Raw genomic sequence first — 15,249 nt, forward strand, 5'->3', positions numbered from 1 at the left:
GGATTAGGAGAGAGGAATTGGACAGGGGACAGGCTAGTGCAATTTTGCGTAGAGAAAAATCTAGTAGTGACCAACACTTGGTTTAACCATCCACCCAGACGTTTATACACATGGACCTCTCCTAAGCACAATTCAAAAACCATTGTCCGTAACCAAATTGACTACGTACTCATTCCAGCAAGATTCCGCAACTCTATTCTGAACGCTAAGACCTTCCCAGGTGCAGATGTCGGCTCTGACCACAATCCCTTAGTCGTGAAACTTAACCTAAAACTTAAAATACCAATAAAGAAATGTAATCCTGATAGAAAAATAGCTATTGAAAAACTTAAAGATAGAGAAACCAGAACCAAATTAATGACTGACTATAATAAGAAACTAAAGAACTTAAAAGTAGACAATATGAATATGAAAGAAATCTGGGATATGTTTAAGGACACTACCAATACAGTCAGCAAAGAAGCTCTGGGTTACTACAAAAGAGAAACTAAACACCCATGGATAACAAAAGAAATCTTAACCTTAATGGAAGAAAGAAGACTGTACAAAAATGATAAAGTAAAATACAGATGCATAGATAATACAATTAGATCTTTAATCAGACGTGAAAGGGATAAGTGGCTGGAATCGAAATGTACAGAGATAGAGGAGTTAGACCTGAAACACGATAGCTTTAACTTGCATAAAAAAGTAAAAGACTTCACTAACAGCGGACGCAAACATCTTACTGGCAAACTGACCAACTGCGAAAATAAGTTATTAACGGATATTGATGAGCAAAGAACAGAATGGGTAAATTACATTAGGAAGCTTTTCAATGACACCAGATTAGAACCAGTAAATAGCCCTGACAAATATGAGGGTCCGCCAATTGTAAAAGAAGATGTTATAAGAGCTATCAAGACGCTCAAAAGTGGAAAAGCTGTAGGTCCTGATAAATTGCATGGAGAACTACTTCTATTATTGGATGATTTTGGAATTAATATTTTGGTGACATTGTTTAATAAAATATATGATACGGGAGTCCTACCAGACGAATGGCTTACGTCCTCCTTCTTGCCAATCCCCAAGAAACCTAGCGCTAAAATGTGCAGTGAATATAGATTAATTAGTGTAATGAGCCACGTATTAAAAGTTTTCCTTAAAGTTTTAAACTATAGAACATTTAGTAAAATAGATAATTACATCAGTGAAACCCAGTTCGGCTTTCGAAACGGCCTAGGAACAAGAGAAGCTCTATCTGCAATCCAAATATTAGTACAGAACTGTTTGGAATATCAAAAAGACGTGTTTTTGTGCTTTATAGATTTCGAAAAGGCCTTCGACACTGTAAACCACCAGCTACTAATGGATGTTATTTACAAAACGGATATTGACAGCAAAGACACCAGAATACTTAAAAATCTATATTGGAATCAAACTGCTCATATCAAAATAGGAAATATAGCCACTGAAGAATTGGAAATATTAAAAGGAGTCCGACAAGGATGTGTATTGTCGCCCAGCCTTTTCAATTTATACTCAGAACGTATTTTCTCAGAAGCCTTTGATGGCAGTGATATAGGTATTAAATGTAATGACAAGTATATTAATAATTTAAGATATGCAGATGACACTGTCCTGCTCGCAAATAGTGCTGATGAATTACAACACCTACTAAACCGTTTAAATTCCAAGATCAAGCACTATAAGTTAAAAATAAACATTAGCAAAACTAAATTTATGGTAGTAAGCAAATCCAAATCTAAAACAAATGCACACATTGTAAAAATAGATAGTACACCGATAGAGAAGGTGCAGAAGTATAGATATCTTGGTTGCTGGCTAAACGAAAACTGGGATATGGAGCAGGAAATACGTGTTAGGATTGAGATTGCGCGAAATGCCTTTGTCAAAATGCAGTCTATATACACTAACAGAGACATCAACTTAAAGCTTCGCTGGAGACTTGTAAAGTGTTACGTACTATCGATTCTCTTCTATGGCTGCGAAACATGGACTCTAAACAAAGCAATGGAAAAGAAGATAGACGCATTTGAAATGTGGCTGTATAGGCGTATGCTAAAAATATCCTGGACCGATAAAGTTACGAACTTGGAAGTACTTAGAATAATGAAGAAAAATTTAGAGGTTTTGGTTACAGTGAAAAAAAGGAAATTATCTTATTTTGGACACATTTATAGGAACGACAAATACAGTATATTACAATTAATATTGGAAGGAAAAATTGATGGCAAGAGAGGAAGGGGAAAAAGGAGGACCACATGGCTTGACAACATAAAAAAATGGACTAATGAAAGTAACGCAGACATACTGGCAAGAATGGCAAAGAACAGGAGAGAAATGGCAAAGGTGGTCGCCGACGTCCGTTAGGGCATGGCAATGAAAGAAGAAGATGTGGTTGAAGCGCCTAGTGTGTCGAACTTTAAGTATCGTCTAAAAAATTGGCTGATCGAGCACACGTTCTACACTTATAACGAATTTTTTATTACCTAATTAGAAAAATATTATTGTGCATTTCTAATGTGAATATTGCCTAACTTTTTGTAATCTCAATCTTCTGTCTATTTATTTTCTTAAGTATTATTTTTGTACGAATATTATTTTTTTAAACCAAATCTTAACGTGTAATATGGCTTTACAAATAAATGAGTATGAGTAGTATGATTATTTTAACCATTGAAAGTTTGTACGGAACCCTCGGTGGGCGAGTCCGACTCGCACTTGGCCGGTTCTTGTTTAACCATAGAGGTTAATCTCGTAGGTAAATATGTGTATCACGTATTGCTTGAGGTGCAACAAAGAGTTGTACAGTGATAAAGTATGCATTTCGCATCTTGGTGAAAATCCGCATTAGGTACAATGCATGCATAATATATGCACATGTATCTCAATACTCGAGGACTTCTAGTAGTACTACGGTTAATAAAGAAAATACGGATAATAAAGAAAATACGATTTAGGGATAAAATGTGCAATTTGGTAAACAAGCTAGTCCACTATTGTAATTCTATCACAATAGTAGTCTGATGCTATGGGGAACTCCTTTTTAGGGTTCCCTGATAAAAAAGCAAAAATTTGATTTTTTTATTATATGTATAGCTACGGAACCCTCCATGCGTGGTGCGACGCGCACTTGGTTAGTTTTTTAAATATCGAATTATAGTAATTCTGCTCGCGTCATTGATTATTCATAAATATGGCCAGATCGCACAGATCGTCAAAACATGTAGACGAATGAACTTATTGTGATGACTAACTGATATCTATTCTATTAGGAATGTGTCAATGAGCCGATGACTTTGTGAGGGCAGACATGCAGTTTGTAAGTAAATGTTCTTTATTGCACCGTAAAGATAACAGATTTACATTAAACATAAGTGTAGCAACAGGCGCTCTTATCGCTGTACGCGATCTAATTCAGAAAACCTTAGGGTAGCAGAATATAAAGAGGAGACATTTTGAATATGGTAGTGCACGAAATTCAAGGAATAGGAAAATTATACATACACTAAGCAGTACTGTAGTAGTACAGGGGTGCATTGTTTTTAGGGTTCCGTACCAAAAAGGTACAACAGGAACCCTTATGGTGCGACTCTGTCCGTCTGTCTGTCCGTCTGTCACATTCCTAAATATCTCGAGAACTACTAATGCTATCAACTTGAAATTTGGAATAGTTATGAACATTGTAAACCTCTACAAATAGAAAGTATAATTTTTTTAAATATATTAATTTTAATTGTAGAAAATGGCCAAAATGAAAGGGGGTAAACTGTAAATTTCAAGTTACTAGGTCAAGTGGGGTATCGTTGGAAAGAGCTCAAATTGAACGTAAATAAACTATTTTTTATAATTTTTTTGTTGTGGAAAAAAAAAGAATTTTGAAGGAAAATGTAAAAAAAAATACCGTTCCCCCCCCCTTATCTCCGAAGTTTACCAACGAAAAATTATGAAAATTTTAGTAAACATTGGTTTTATGCTAAATATTACAGGAAAAATATAATCGTGTTTGTATTTTGAATACTTTTTTTTAATTCACAAAAAACTTTTCAGATTTTTACTTTCAATTTACCCACCCTTGCGGATGTATATCGTACTTCAAATTAATACGAGATGTTACGTAAACCATCTTCTATCCAATAAAGTAAAAACTGTTTAAATCGGTTAACATTAAAAAGAATTATCCCTGAAAAACCAGGTCGCGCAAATTAGTTAGCAAATTGACCGGGAGATGGCGCTATACACAATAATACTCATTAGTGCCTATATTTTGTCTTCTAGTCAAGTCATTAGAGTTATATGAAAATATGAGATTATTTTTACTAGGTAGTTTGAAAGAAAGTTTGTACGGAACCCTCGGTGGGCGAGTCCGACTCGTACTTGGCCGGTTTATTAATATGGATTCTAATAGCATACATTTTCAGCCTTCCCCTACAGTAGTGACAAACTGCACGGGAAGCATGGTCGCGCGATAGACGATAAAATATCAGGCCGTCCCTATCGCACTTACAAATAGTGCGATAGGGACGGCCTGCTATTTTATCACTTATCGCGCGACCATAATTGCCTGCCTGGCCGATTTCGGAGACATGCTACGTACGCTTTAGTACTGCATACAAAGATACGCTAAACTTTAAAAACATAATTTTTCGAGAATACCTACAACAAAAAATAAAATTATATAGTACTATTCCATTTTGTTCCCCACAGCTACCTACTCGGCGTTACCCTTCCATGCCAGAACAAACAGAGAAAACAATAAACTTATTAAAAATATGCATCACAAAATGTTTTTACTTATTGGTCTTATTATCATCACTTTTTCCACATACGTAGGTAAACTAAGAACCATCTTGGCGAACAATACATAATTATAATATAATATAATGTGACAATAAGTACGGGTATCTGTTGCAACTATTACGATTCCTGCAATACTGGTCCTTACCTAATGTTTACTTTAATTTACCTACATCAATAATAGTAGGTAAAGAATAAATATTATAAATAAATATTATAGGACATTCTTACACAGATTGAGAGGCCCACGGTAAGCTCAAAAAGGCTTGTGTTGTGAGTACTCAGACAATGATATATATAATATATAAATACTATATACATAGAAAACATCCATGACTCAGGAACAAATATCTGTACTCATCACACAAATAAATGCCCATACCGGGATTCGAACCCGGGACCGCGGCGTAGCAGGCAGGGTCACTACCGACTGCGCCAGACCGGTCGTCAATATGTCAGGCCAAGATAATTTGACAGCGAATTTAAAACTACCAACTGCACAATCACTACCAATAACAGTAGGTACATTAACTCGTGTCGATTTATCGCCACTCGTTTCGAACTTCCTTTTTTACGCACTTGTATCGTACCACGTTTTTCAGTACAGATGGCTCTCCAAAGTTTCGACCTGACAAAAAATTGAACCACTTCTCGCACTAGTGCATAAAAAAAACACCATCTGTACTAAAATAGTACATTACGATACAAGTGCGTAAAAAAGGAAGTTCGAAACGAGTGGCGATAAATTAAAACACGACCGAAGGGAGTGTTTTAAATCGACACGAGTTACGAATTTCCTTTTCACACGTGTATCGTACGACGTTTTTCAGTACAGATGGCCCTTTGAAATTTCGACCTGACATATAATGAACCACTTCTCGCACTAGTGCGTAAAAAAACACCATCTGTACTGAAAATAAATAAACGGTAAGCTCAAGACGGCTTGTGTTGCGGATACTCAGACAACGATATATATAATATACAAATACTTAATACTTATATACATAGAAAACATCCATGAGTCAGAAACAAATATGTATATGTGCTCATCACACAAATAAATGCCCTTAACGTGATGGGAACCCAGGACCGCAGCTTAGCAGGCAGGGTCACTACCGACTAGGCCAGACCGATCTTCCAACCAACCAATAGGTACAGTATCAAACCCATATGCTACTTTTAACCTTTCTGAGCCGTTTTTTATAACACCGTCCATTCCAAAATCCACACACACACTTTTACCATCATAAGTATCATAACTACCACACGTTTTAAGACCACTTACGCTATTCTAGCTCTGTAAACGATCTGACAATAGGCATTATAGCAAGCCGTCGATTCAGAGCCAATCAAGCGGCGCTGCAGTCAGGACCTCATCTCGTCTTAAACAGTCCCTAGGATATGACACTGAAACTGCGGTCTTGGAAGAATTTTTCGCATTTCTTTTTACTTGTTCATATATTATCCCATGTAGCGCCAAAGATTTCTTCGGTTATCTCATAATTTTGACTTCTTGTGTAGTCCTAAGTATCAAGCAGTTCTTGGCGGAGTTCAGTTTGATCTGAAACATCAAAATAAAAGTGACTTTTCAGCAACGCGCAAACGGATTTCCTGTTCGTTCGTATAGGCCTCTTCTGAAATAGATGCCGATGACAGGATTATTTTGATTTGCTACTTCAATTTTTTTTTATGGGATAGGAGGCAAACGAGCAGACAGGTCGCCTGATGATAAGCGATCACCGCCGCCCATGGACACCCGAAACACCAGAGGTTTGTCAATTTCGATAACACCGTTCCATTTTGACATCTATTTTTTTTGTTGTGAGAAACAATTCTGGCTATTCTGAGAACAATGGGCCCAATACACTCGTAGGGGAGATCGAAGTTAGTTGTGACAGAGAAGAGTTGTGAGATAACTTATTAACTATCCGCAAGTTCGCAATAGAGCTCGTTTGCTAGTTTAAAACTTAAAGTATAAAACCAGCGCTGTTGCGAGTTTGCTAAATGGTTAATGTTCCCAAAAAGTCGGCGTTGTCACAACTCACCTCTGTCACAATTTACCTCGTTCTCCCCTAAACTACTACTCGTTTATAAATATGTGAAAAAATGCGCTTTCAACTACTAGCATAGCTTAACGAAGTAAAGATAGCTCACGCCGGCAGTATGCGTATTAAACTGTGGTTTGCGTAAAAACTGGCGAAGTCCACACTGTTCGTGGCGTAAGGTACAATTTCCTTCGGTTATTCTTCGAAATATGATTTAATCCGCGCACAATGGTGGCACGGCCGCTGGGTCTTCAATAAAACCAGCTTCCTTTCTGGTGTGTACCTACTCGATTTTGTGGAACGACGTTTTTACCAAAACATATTTGAGTTTCGAAAAGCTGGACAGAGGTCGCAGATTACTACTATTTTTAGCTGTGTTATTTTTCTTATACATTTTAACTATAGCTTACATATTTATACTTAGGACTTACATTTACCAGTATTCTACAGTAGAGCTTATTCCTTCTTCCTACCTACTTCTAGCAGAATGTGAATTTGATTTTTGGTTAATTTCATGAATTGTTACTTTGGACACTCGTTTTTAATTTATGCAGTAGGTAGCTACAAGATATGGACATACAATCAATTACAATTTAATAACGAATCCAGTATGTTTTGTACTAGAAAATAGGTATTCTTATTTTGCGTTATTTTTCAAGCAAACTGCGAAGTTCATTTTATTTCCTTTCAGGACCTGTATAGCCAAGAGTTTTAGCGTTATATCTCTCTATCACTCATCCGTTTTTGTGCCACAGAGCTGTGCGCTTTGATCGCCACTGACCGTCAACAATTGTACTCTTGGCTACATTTAGTTTTCCACCCTCTTGTACCTATTGCACCGAAAATCAGAGTTGACTTCAGACAAAATCTGTGAAATCGAGTCCCGGAATAGGAATTGCGAGCGTGGTTTGTATTCAGCTGCCTGCGCTCTATGCGTGCCACGAACCGAGCATTGGTGGATGAGATACTTCCAAATCGTGTATTTTGATATTTTTTTTTAATTTTTTTTTTATTATAAAAGGGGTTTTCTTTCAACCCCTTATTTTGTCAAGAGTGGCACTGAAGCTTTAGTAGTTTCATGTGCTCTGCCTACCCCTTTACGGGATACAGGCGTGATTGTATGTATGTATAAATGGGCTTACTCTTGGCCACAGACTAGCCGAAGGCAAAGACGTGGCCTACGATGGAGTGAGCTCGCCCAGAAGATGCCTGTTCACTCTTGATTTGAAGGTTGCCGGGTTATATGAGCTCGGAAATATTACCGGCGCAAGAAATTCCACTCTACTTTTTTTTTTTCCAAAATCAACTAACATAAAATGAACAGGGCCCGTAATTTTCAGGCCGATGACGTCAATTTGACGTCACGCTCCGCTCCATATAGGGTGATCCCAAATAGTTTTATTGTAAATTATTAATCATTAGTCGTCAATCACTTTAATCATGTACAAATTACTTCAAAATTAGTCTATTTACACGTGGAATAAATAATACCTACTTGATACGTGAATTCCAAAACAAAAGGATTTTTATGAATATTGCGTTATATATGAACGCGAAGATAAGTTACTTTTTCTTTGCACGGGAATTAATGCACAGAGCGCACACCCATCTTAAAGGCCGGCAACGCACCTCCAACACCTCTGGTGTTTCGGGTGTCCATGGGCGGCGGTGATCGCTTACCATCAGGCGACCTGTCTGCTCGTTTGCCTCCTATCCCATAAAAAAAAGGGACGGCGTGCTTCACTTTGATTTGAAGAGGAATTCTGTTTTCTACATCATTATTGAAATGTGTTAACAATACCGTTTAATAAAGTGTATATATAAAAACAAATCAAATAGTTTTATTTAAGTTTCACATATCAAGTAGTTATTATTTATTCCACGTGTAAATAGACTTTCTTTTAAATAATTTGTACATGATTAAAATGATTAACGACTAATGATTAATCATTAACAATAAAACAATTTTTTTTTCACCCTATATGGAGCGTTAAAGCAAGTAAAGACGTAGGGTTGCAAATAAATTGGAGCAAAACGAAGATTATGACAAACTCAAGTAAACAACTAGTACATCTTGGCGGCGAACCATTAGAATATGTCGATACCTATGTATATCTGGGCAAACAGATCTCTTTTAACTCTCAAAACAATGTAGCAGAAATAGACAGAAGAATTGCAGGCGCATGGGGGAAGTTTTGGAGCCTAAAGGAGGTATAACAATCAGGTCAAAAACAAATGTAACTGATGCTCTAGGACACTCATTAAAACTAAAGTGGCGATGGGCAGGGCACGTGGCCCGCATGACTGACAACCGTTGGACGAAACGTTTAACATTTTGGCACGGCCCAAAGGGAAAAAGAAAGAGAGGAAAACCTTTATCAAGATGGGAAGACGAAATTGCACGATACATAGGAAAGAGATGGATGGTAAAAGCTAGAGACAGAAAACATTGGTCCAATCTGGAGGAGGCCTTCACCCTTCAAGGAGGGGTTTTTGCTTGACATATTTTACTAAGTATATAATTTATAAACATAAATATTTTACATAATGCATGAATTCAGCAAGTTTAATTAATTATTTTTACTTTAATTATTCAATTATTTTTTACTATGACATGTTTGTTCTGCATAAATTACTACATATAATAATTGATGACTACTTTCTTCCAAATAATAAATGCATTACCTATGTTAATATACCATGCAACATCTTTGTTAGCTGAATTCCCAAAACTGTATCATCTAAAATTAACTAGTTTAAATTATAATATTTGTATTAACGTAAATTATTGAATGATAGAATTATCTGAATTACTAAATTATTTGAATGTGTCTAATTAAAATAATAATATTTTAAATAGTTAATTAATTATATTGACCAGATAAATTGTAGCATGTTATTATTTAAGTCTGCAAAAAATAAAAGGCTTTTTTATTTTATTTAGCTTCGCTTGCGTTAGAAAGAGACAAAAAGTAGCCTATGTCACTTTCCATCCCTTCAACTATCTTCACTTAAAAAATCACGTCAATTCGTCGCTCCGTTTTGCCATGAAAGGGGGACAAACAAACAGACACACACACTTTCCCATTTATAGTATTAGTATGGATGATGTTCCTTTTTTTATGGGATAGGAGGCAAACGAGCAGACAGGTCGCCTCATGCACACCTGAAACACCAGTTTGACCAAGTTTGACTAATAGCATGTTATGGTGACTGTAACGTACCGTTATTCGCCACTAGGTACAAACTTACACAGTTATTGGACTTTCCTTAATATAAACCTGGAAGAAAGAGACGAGAGATTTTTTATTATTATTAAGAGTGGCCAAAAACTATAACAGAGGTTATTGCTTGACAAATTAGAATAGCATTAGGGCTCATTTACACGTTATGAGACTTCGCATGCGAGTTTCATTCATGACAGTGCGGCGTTTGATCGGTCAGCTTTTGATGTAAATGACCCTTTAGTAAATACATTAATCAAAATCGCGAGTGCTTTGTTCAAAACGAATTACTCATATTAGAAGAAACATCCTAAACACGAGTAACTACTTAGTATACTCGACGAGTATTTACTGAGTCAGCGAGTACTCGGCGAGCGAGCGATTCGAGCGAAGTAGCATTTTAGTTTCGATCAAACACCTACTTCAAATACAAAATATTCAAATAAGCAAGGAAGAAAGACCTAAATTAATAGAAATCGCGATTCGAAATCGCGACGCGAAATTCTTTGTTCGAAGCGAACTTGTCCTAAGCATGAGTAACTAGTACTCAGTAAATACTCGGCGAGCGAGCGATGCGAGCGAAAATGCGCATTACGCACGCTCGCGCAGAGTGCGTAATTAGCCCGTAATTACGGCGACACTAGCACCACCACGAGTTCGGGGAAGACGGAGACAGTCTGTGGGTTTACTGGAGTACCCATAATATGGTCAGAATGTGCCACTTTTGGTCAAAGGCCTCCCCTCTTTTCCGAGAATCAGTCCGATGCAGACATTACGCTTCTAAATTGAATTGAAAATGTGTGTATTCGGTAGAACACCTTGAATGTATGTACTATTATTATTATTATTGTTTGTTATAGTGGGCCTTTGTGTATCACGTCGACCAAGAGAGATCTATTGTGACGGCCCTTTGTGGTTAGATATCCTTACTTATGCCCGTTGAATCCAGGAAATTCCAGCTTCTTTGGGCTGTAAGGTCTTGTACCTCATAGGGTTGCAGTACCTGCCGCCCTAAGTAGATACTTCTCTTTGACATTAGTGGACCGCAGGAACAAAGGATGTGCATTGCAGTCTCCTCCGTTTCCTGGCAGAACCTGCATGTCGCCTCTAGTTTCATGCATGTACTAAGGGTACCAAGGTATTGCATTGGCGCTGCGTTGTGTGTACGAGATGTGTTCTCCAACTCAAATACTTATCTTTAAATGAGATAAATAAACGTGAGTTCTTAAATTTATAAGTTCTCAAGTAAATATGTTGTAAGATATTAAATTGAACAATTTGAAATAAGTTACATAAATTGTATAGGTACCAGTGGCGTAGCGTCGATAGAACTTGATTCCCAACGGGTTCCCTAAAATTCTGCAGTATCTGTAGAAGTCCATACAAATCAGATCCCAAAAACGGCTTTACCAACAAAAATTTTGCCGCGTCGCCACTGATAGGTACTTACTTCCAGATTGTAATGTTTTTCTGATAATTGTTTAAAATATGCTAAATACCTTAGGCATATAGATAGATATGTCTGCTGAAGCAACATAACTTACAGGAATATCCTGCCCATCGTAACATTATACAGGAATATTCGGATTTGCCTGATTAATGACTGATCGACCATTTATAGGTGCGTAATAATGACCAATTGCAGCAGAAAGGAAAACTGTAAATAAAAACGATAGTCCAGGGTACGTAGCCGAATGGCACAACCGCTCACGAAACGAAACGCTCGTATATATCTATCTCTATCGCTCTTGCGGATTGGCGCGACAGATCCAGACTACCTTTCGCGGCACCTGTACAGACATAGCTGCTGCAACTCTGCATAAATGACACCACAAAACTCATGAAAATATTTATCCCGTCCTGAAAACCTGAAGCCTAGTCACCCCACGCCAGCCGTCACGTATTTAGGTTGGTATTACAGTAATTTGTTTATAGCGACACGGCGCTCTTTGACTTTGTGCTCAAATTGTATTACCTACTTGAGGTTTACGTACGTATGTGTGTGTATGTGTGATGTCAGGATTGTGAAATCTGTGAACTTGTGGTCACTTCGTTTAACCGCTTATTCATAACATGAATCCTGAATTGCGAGTTAAATTGTGTTTATTTCAATCCATGTTTCATGTAAATCGTTTTAGGCTGAAGAGTTCTTCGAATTCCAAGAAATAAAAGAACAGCACCAGACTGACAAATATTTGAGAATTTCATTATAGGATGGGAAGTCTATGAAAAATCAACGCCATTTAACTTTGACAAATATACATTTTTTCTCTCATAAATGTTTTAAGTATTTACCACTAACCATATGAAGTTTCGCCTAACCAAGCGAAAGTAACAAACTTTACGTAGTTCAAAAGCTTATAATTTAATAGGTTTGGTGTTTCGTGTAGGTAACGATACGAGAATTTAAAAAATACCGTTCTAGTGATTTACATTAGACGCCACGCCAACATAATCTTATTTGATCACGGGGCATCAGCTCCGATCGTTGGCGAGTCGATCGGCAATATTACGGTAATATTACGGCAATATTATGGCAATACTTCCGAACGGGCGCGCGGCAAATTTCTCATCAGCGGTGCATCCCCTGCACACAGTTTATGCAATTAAGCTTATGCAGTATTGCAAGAAGGAAATAGGACATTGTTAATCAAGAAATGAAAGGCACTTATTTCGCTCTAGGTAGGTATGTTTGGCTGAATATTTCGACTCTGAATTGATCTTAGTCATACACCCTTTTTTTTTCATCTCAAACGTATAGAACACTTGCTTTTCGAAGTCAGGAGCATTCCTTCCAAACCCTGTCTAGTAAATCGTTTCGACAACGGTAAACTTCGTCCAAAACGGATGCCAAAACCTCACTATTCAAGGCCGTAGAACAAAGGTAGCCCCAAGGTAGGCCTCAGAAGCATTGGCTGGCCGTGAGAGGTTTAGCACAACTCGCGCTCTCGCGCGCGAGTCCATACTTGAAGTCAGTACGCTTGATGTGTGGACTCGCGCGCGACAAGGCAAGTTGTGCTAAAGGGTCAGAGGTAGCCGAAGACCGTGAAAATGGAGAAAACTGATGCGGAAAGTGGCCCGCCTCTAGGCTGAGAAAATGGTAGGTCGAAGAAGAACAAAAGGTATATCGATTCAGGTTTCTATGTATCTGGAATTATGTACGGATCAAAAGTGACACTGATAATACGAAGAATCAAAATACGTATTCGAGTAGATATACTGGTGCCTGTTTAAACTGTAGCAGCGAAGGGTGCATTCAGCGTGCATCCGCGGTAATTGTGCCGGGAAATGACGGCAAACCACACATTTAACACATTTGCACATATAAAGTCTGACAGTAGTGTATGTAGGTAAAGAATTCATGTAGGTAAGATTCAGCGCTTTACATATTTCCAGTATAGGCTAGTTTTTGTTACCTATTTTTGAATGATTGAAGTGTGTGTTTGTTTTTAGTTAAGTAGATACGAAAGTTCATTATTATCTCGGCTATTTTCGCAGTTTCACTTCTGGTTTTCTTTTTTATTTGCATTAAATCGGAATTTACAATCTTAAGTAATAAAATGGATAGGTTTTAGCGCTTGGTCTAGTTTGGTACGAAATTTTATTGTGATGGGAATGTTAGATATTTGCTGTGAAATTTCAATATTAGATAATGTTTTTTTAAATATCAATCCACTGTAGTGTACTATTAATTGCAGTTCAGCTTGAAGTATTGATTTAAACGAAGTGCCTTTTAGTTTACGCCAAGATTACTCATTGGTCGAAGCACTTTGCTCAAATACTCTGTGCGGCACTTCGAAATAATCTCTGTAATATTTTCCGAACAGTATCTTATGAAGGTTAATTTGTTACACTTCAAATTAAATCAATTTATCTTAGGACCATCTCTCTTCTCTTCTCAGTCGTTCCCTCATGGCTGAGGATCGTGACCAACAGTGATTTCTCTCCACTTGACGCGGTCTAGGGCCATATGGACTGCCATCTGCATGGAACCACAAGCTTTCGTCACGGTGTCAGCCCACCTTAGCGGTATTCCACCTCTGGAGCGCTTAGGACCATAATTATCTATATATTTCTGTTTTCAAATCCAGCAATGGAATAACAATCACAACTGCAACAGCAGTCAAAGCCCCTCGCCCTGCTTGCACCGCGCATCGATCAAGTGCTTGCACTAAACTACACTTGCTTATTTGCACTTGAACGTAATCTGTTTTGCAAGTTCCCCTATTGTCGAATGCGGCGAGACGGAAAATTGATCAAGGATTTATTAATAATAAATCTATTCCCTATAACGGGACCTTTTTGTAGGATATACCTACAGATTCTAGAATTTAGAAAATATTGTCTCCCATAACCATTATCAATAGCCACTTCTACACGCTTGAAGCCTGGCGTCCACTAGGCTCGCCGAGTCGAGTCTCATTAATTCGGCTTCTGCATTTCTTATGGAACTGTTGCGTCCATTAGCGACGCGTCGAATCGCATTCAAATGTATGAGGACTCGATTCGATGCGGCACGATTCCGCCGAAGTGGACGCCGGGCATGACGGATCATCGCTTTGTAGAGAGCGAATGAAATGTGACGTCAATGCTTTTCCGCCTATGGCTATCGTAAATATTATACAAGTCTATCGTTGGGTATGCAAACTTCTAGTACTAGGACTAATATAAGTAGATATAATTTTAACAGTTCGGAGCAAGCTATACCTACTTATCAACTCGCGTAGCGCCTTTTTTCACGTAAATTAAATCCAAGGTTCAATTTACTCCAATCATGTCTTACTCAACAGTTTAACCGATTTTTTTTTCCCTATTTGTTGAGGTGATAACTTCATTCTCTTACTTACTTTAATTAGTAGTAGCGTGTTTTCAGCAGTGGGTCGAAAATGACCCTATGGGCAAAATTATATGGGCTAAATAATAATGTCAAAATATGCCTCCGGTTCTGGTGCATGTATCGCCCCTGGAGTTTAAACTTCTACTTAACCGATTTTATAAAAAAGCACACGTTGCTTGTAAAAAGTGGGCTCCCGTAAATTCCCTCACGGTGGTTGGGCCCTGATTGTGCAACATCCATCCTACGGGTCATTACACGGGACGATTAGTCGCCCAGCTCAGTTTAAATATAGCCTAGTTCTCAAGGGTTCGTGGTTACACCGAGTAAAAATCCGGTGAACAAG

The sequence above is a fragment of the Leguminivora glycinivorella genome, chromosome 18 (genome assembly GCF_023078275.1).
Source record: "Leguminivora glycinivorella isolate SPB_JAAS2020 chromosome 18, LegGlyc_1.1, whole genome shotgun sequence".
In the NCBI taxonomy this organism is placed as follows: Eukaryota; Metazoa; Arthropoda; class Insecta; order Lepidoptera; family Tortricidae; genus Leguminivora; species Leguminivora glycinivorella.